This window comes from Octopus bimaculoides, chromosome Z, assembly GCF_046866305.1.
Source record: "Octopus bimaculoides isolate indiv1 chromosome Z, ASM4686630v1, whole genome shotgun sequence".
Lineage (NCBI taxonomy): Eukaryota > Metazoa > Mollusca > Cephalopoda > Octopoda > Octopodidae > Octopus > Octopus bimaculoides.
This window is the reverse complement of record NC_142944.1, coordinates 23,875,137-23,881,010: the sequence shown is the minus strand read 5'-3', so window position 1 is coordinate 23,881,010 and position 5,874 is coordinate 23,875,137. Positions and strand designations below refer to the sequence as shown.

Genomic DNA, 5,874 nt, shown 5'->3' with positions numbered 1-5,874 from the left:
CAAAGTCAGTGAGGGCACACATGTGTAGGTATGCCTCTGTGTGTGTGTGTGTGTGTGTGTGTGTGTGTGTGTGTGTGTGTTTGCAGAAAATTAAATAAAATATATTTAAAATAAATGTATTTCGCACAATATTAAATAAATGTATTTAGCACAATATTGAGAAAGAAAACCTAAATTAAAAGGAAGCATTTATTTTTCTGAGAATAAACTGATAAATTTGACATGTGAATTTCCTTATCCACATTAAATAAGAACAGCAAATTCACATTAATTTCATTAACCAGGTGTCGCTTTAAATTTAAAATGTTACCATCTTGTCGTAGTTAATAAAGCGACCGGTATCGAACTATCATTAACTGACAAACTATAATACAAAAACATTGATGACAGAAATAAATGTAGGGGTGGCCTGCAGCAAGTTAATTAATGCAGTGCTTACGCATGTGCCAGTATAGAGCACCAGAATTCTAACAGAGCCTTTATTTTCCTAACAGATGATGAACTTCACTATTCTGCTAATAGTTTTGTCAGCTTTATTTCTACAACCAGTTAAGTCATGGTTGTTGACTGATATGATTATCGAAATGTTTTTAGGCTTCGTTGCTTTATTATTTCCGAGACAGTTCCTTAGCAAACAGGTTAGTAATTACCAAAATGCTACCAATGATTCTTTAAATACTTTGTTTTTAAATATTTATCTGTGAAACTAATAACTTCCTTTTATTTTTGTTATTGTGAATAACATGTTGAAACTTTCTTCGAGTTATGTATGTGTAGAGTTTAACTCTAGATGTTCCAAAGAAGCTTACCTGGGAATTACGTTATTCTTAAGAGTCACCTTCATTTTGAAAATGAAAGAAAATCTTCTTGATACAATAAAGATGGTAAATTAGTTTTTATATAATTTTTCTTCGTTACAAAGATTGAAGTACCCTTCCACACGTAAAATGCCTGTTCTAAATATCTATCCCTAATGACATCCGGTTAATGAAGGTGATATGAATTTGTTCTTATTCAATGTAAATAGATTCGCATATCAAATTTATCGTTAATACCTTCACGGTAATCTTATTTAAAGCCTAAAATGTTCGAGGCGTGTTCATATCGTAATTATATGTAAATAATGGGCTTCCAGGAATAAATGCCTTTTTCCAGTTCAAATTTTGTACGTTCCAATATTCTAATGTAGTAAATAATAACCATTTCGAAAATCTATATACGGACATTTATTGCAAATATACACAGATATAAGTAAAAATTAAACTGAATATCGTGCCCTACAACCGAAAAGAGGTGCAGGCATATAATATATTCCCCCACACGCACATAAGAGTTGCCCATAACTCAAGGAAAAACGCACTCTCTAAAAGAATTTTTGACTATTTATATTTCTATGTTGTCGAGTATGCTACGAAATTCGGGCTACTTTTTCGTGCGCCACCCTGTATATTCTTGGTTATAAACCAGGGCTGGTCCCAGGGTTGCTGGCGCTCCAGACAAGCTGAACTTCGGCATGTACAAGGTGACGGTCGTGAAAATTTCTTTGTCTTTGTTACGCTCTCCTTGGTGCCCTAAGGCAGGGGTTTTCAAACTTTTTGACTTGTGGACCCCTTTATATTTCAGGCGTTATAAACGCTTATGAAATTTATACATAAATATCTGCTTAAAATAACATATTTTTACATTTATTTATTTAACAGTATTTAACAAATAGGTTTATTGTCAATTATACACGCAGGATTTTTTTAATACATACTAAGTGAGAAGGATGTACTTGTTTGGCTTTGCACAAACTGTCAATTCTCGGAGATATTAATGACAAACATACATGTAAGTCACTTTCTGGAGCAAGTCTGGATCTGTATTTGTTTTTCAGATTGGTCAGTGCCGAAAATCCTGTTTCGCATAAATATGTTGTTGCAAGCGGTAGCAAAATCTTAATTGCCTTTCGAGATAACAATGGATACTCGGAGGCTACAGTAAGCCAGAATTTCGAAAGTGGTTGCTGCATAAAACTGATTTTCAAAGTTGTCGCATGAAATTTCAGCCAGTTCTTCCATGTCATCAGCTATTTCAACATTAAACGGATTTCTGATCCAGTCAAAATTTTCAATACTATCTGGAACATCTTTCGAGAAATATTTGTCCAAATGCTCACCTAGTGATATTAAATGTCGTTTAATATCTACAATTACCAAATCAACATTAACCGAACTATTGTTACTGAGATATTCGTCCAGTGTAGAGAACATATCTAAAGTTTTCTTACTAACTTTTGTAGTCCATATATTCAGTTTTTTCTTGAAGGCTTCTATTTTGTCACGACTAAATAAAATATTTGAATTTCTTCCTTGTAGAGATAAATTCAGTTCGTCGAATATATCAGCCAGATAAGCAACTTGGCAAAGCCAAATTTTCTCAACCATTATCGAAGCCAGTTCAGCATTATAATCACTCAAAAACATCAACAGTTCTTCTCTAAGTTCAAATAAACGCTGAATTGTTTTACCTCGTGAAAGCCATCTTACCTCTGTATGAAGCAATAGACTTGAATGTTCATCCCCCATCTCACCACAGAGTATTGCAAAGAAACCACTATACAGTGGTCTTGTTTTAATGAACATGACAAGACTTCGGACAAAGAACCATCCATTTTTTTGGCAACCAGAGCTTCTCGATGAATGGGCATAGGATAGCAAAATAGAAAATCTTCAAGCATTTCACTTTCCCAACAATATCGCACATACACCATAAGTTGAGATTCACTGGTAATATCTGTGCTTTCATCAAGTTGTAATGCAAAAAAGCTTGTTTTCACTTTGTCAATTAACTGAGATTTTATATCTTTTGACATATCTTCTATTCTTCGCGCAATTGTGTTGTCTGACAGTGGCACAGCTTTCAATTTCGCTTAGGGCCTAAGCGACTTCCTAAGTTGCCGGTCCTGCTTATAACCGGTCAGAAAGTTACCATTGGTTTCATGTCTGCTATTGCACAGACGCAATAGTAAGTATATTCGGTAAATTTTTACAAGTACACCCCCACGCGGTTCTCTATGTAAAAATTTACTGCATATTCTAGGTTATGGCATAACCGTGTATTAATTTGATTTACCATCCATATTTATATATAAAATACTACAATTAGCCGTCATTTTTGACAGCACGGAGTCAGCGAGTGTATATATATATATATATATATATAATGAATATAAATAAAACGTGATTTTTTTTTCGCGTGTGTAATGGCGTTCCTTAGGAGTGTCATGTGTAATATATTTTTCCTTTCTATATATTATGACCCTTCGTGGCTTAATAAAGAAACTATATCTTATGTGCAAGTGATTTATTGTTACTAGTTTCGATGCATTAAAAAATTTAAAATATTGCAATACTATAATGATTTTGCATAGCTTACAGTGCATAATTCCAATTGTTGTTTTATAATACTCTTAGTAGTGGTTCTCAAACGCTCCACTGTGTCGCACTGTGTTGCTAGGGATGTCTTGGTATGCTGTGGATTTTAAAAAATATACTCGATGTTGATTTGACATAACTACAGAACTGTGCCCTCACCTCATTGTTTTGACAGTTATGAAGAAGCGAAGTCGGGGAGGAGACACACTTGTGTAGGAATACCTAGAATTTATTTCCTCGTAACTCCCTGAAGAATAGACATATCAGGTCATCCCATAAGTCCTGTCCTAATTTTGAGTAAAGAATACAAGTGATCGAATGTTATATTTAATTGAAATTTAATCATCAATGTATTTTCACTGATTATCTATGACTTCCTTCCATCTATTTACAAGCTTTTTAATCCCATCAATGTAAAACTCTTTTGGTTTCAAAGCGAAGAACTCCGAAAGGTCAGTTTCGACCTCCTTCTGGCTTGCGAAAGTTATGTCCCACAAATGATTCTGTAAACTACGAAACAAATGGTAGTCTGAAGGAGCAAGGTCGGGAGAATAAAGTGGATAAGGAATTTTTTCCCAACCAAGCTCTTCGATTTTCTGTGATGTGATCTTTGAAGTTTGGTGTTGCGCATTGTCCTGGTGAAACATCACTCCTTTTCGATTCACTAAAGCGGGTCTTTTTTTCTTCAAAGCTTGGTTCAAACGATCTAATTGCTGGCAGTAGACTTCAGCATTGATTGTTACATTAGGTGGTAATAATTCAAAGTGAATTACTCCTTTGTAATCCCACCAGATAGAGAAAAACCTTTTCCCATGAAGTTCCCTTCTCGGTTGTGGTTGAGCTTTTTTCCCCTTTTACCAAACCACTTTACGACGTTTAGCATTTCGATAGTAGGTCCATTTTTCGTCACCAGTCACAAGTCTATCCAAAAAGGGTGAAATGGGTTCGCGAGAATGGAGAGAAGATCAGATGTCAACTTGGGATTTGTGGTTGCTTTCGGACAATTCATGAGGCACCCATTTTCCAAGTTTAGGAACCTTTCCAAGTTGTTGAAGATGACTATGAACAGTTGTATGGTTTGAACTAAGCTTTATTGCCAATTCTTGAACTGATAATGCAGGATTTTCTTCAAGAAATCCCTCAAAGAGCTCATCAAACTCAACTGGACGTCCTGTTCGATCTTTATCTTCGAGGCTGAAATCTCCACTAATGAATTTTGCAAACCATCTTCTGCAAGTTCTTTCATTCAAACATTCTTTCTCATAAACTGAGTGTATGTTTCGAGTCGCTTCGGCTGCAGAGTTTCATGTGTAATATATTTCATGTGTAATATATTTCATGTGTAATATATTTCATGTATAATATATTTTGTGTGTAATATAATGACTTTGTTTCTATGAAATTTTTTACAAATACCTTTTAGATGGTGTAAACTCAAATGCTCTTTGGATACTTCCATGTTAGAGTTTTTAATCAAAGAAATTTTAATTCTATTATTCTGTAAAATAATATCTAATTAGTTTAACTGTACACAAATACATAAAAATAATTTTTAATACCATTCGACATTCTAAAATACAATTAAATTTCATTCGATTTTAAAATAAAGTAAAATTGGACAGAACTTATTTTCTACAAATACGTTTCACATGGTGTTACGATTATATCGAAATTTATTGCAAAAATGTTTTCAGAGCTGGGTAAGACGAGTTACGAATAACTAACACATTTGACTTTGTTTCCATAACCTTCAGAAAACGGGTATTTTTAATGACATTTTCTACAAATACATTTCAGATGGTGTACGTTACGAGACATATCGACACAAGTATATCCCCACCTCATTTGTTTCTTCATAGCTTCTAGAAAAATAAATATTTAAAAATTTTCTGCTAATAATGTTCCAGAAAGTATAGATTCTGACTATATCGGAATCTGTTGAGAAAAAGGTTTTCTTAGGGTGAAGAAAGAAATTTCGGAAGGCGAAATTCTGCTTTACGCACAACATATAATCCCTTATTATTTTTTAATGTTTTTGGAATTTTATTTTCGGAAACATTTTGTAAATGTTTGTTCTACACACAGGAATTCATACGACTATGCAAAAAATTGTTTTCCATTTTTCGAATCTTTAAAAAAAAATCAGTTTAAAATAAGGACAGTCCGAACTTTTGGCTTAAATCACAACAATGGACCATTAAATGTGTTTATGGAGAGAAAAATATGGATAAACACGTCAGAATGACAAACGATGTGTGGTGGTCGGGAGACGTGGAATAAATAACAGCAGAATTCCGCCTTTCGGAAATTTCACACGAGTTGGTTTTGTTTCCTTATAACTTTCTGAAAAATGACTTTGTTTCTATGAAATTTTTACAAATACATTTTAGATGGTGTAAATTATGATTATGCGGGAATTTAATATGAATAAAGAAATTGTTAGGGCTCGCACCCATAC

At 33.7% G+C, this 5,874-nt stretch overlaps 1 long non-coding RNA gene across 1 annotated transcript; it reads left to right on the top strand.

Moving 5' to 3' along the window:
* The first annotated feature begins 297 nt into the window (after positions 1-297).
* On the top strand, positions 298-4,488 carry LOC149132174 (uncharacterized). Its single transcript, XR_016244720.1, has 2 exons — positions 298-638; positions 2,358-4,488. It is a non-coding gene; the product is annotated as an uncharacterized LOC149132174 (long non-coding RNA).
* The last annotated feature ends 1,386 nt before the right edge of the window (positions 4,489-5,874 follow it).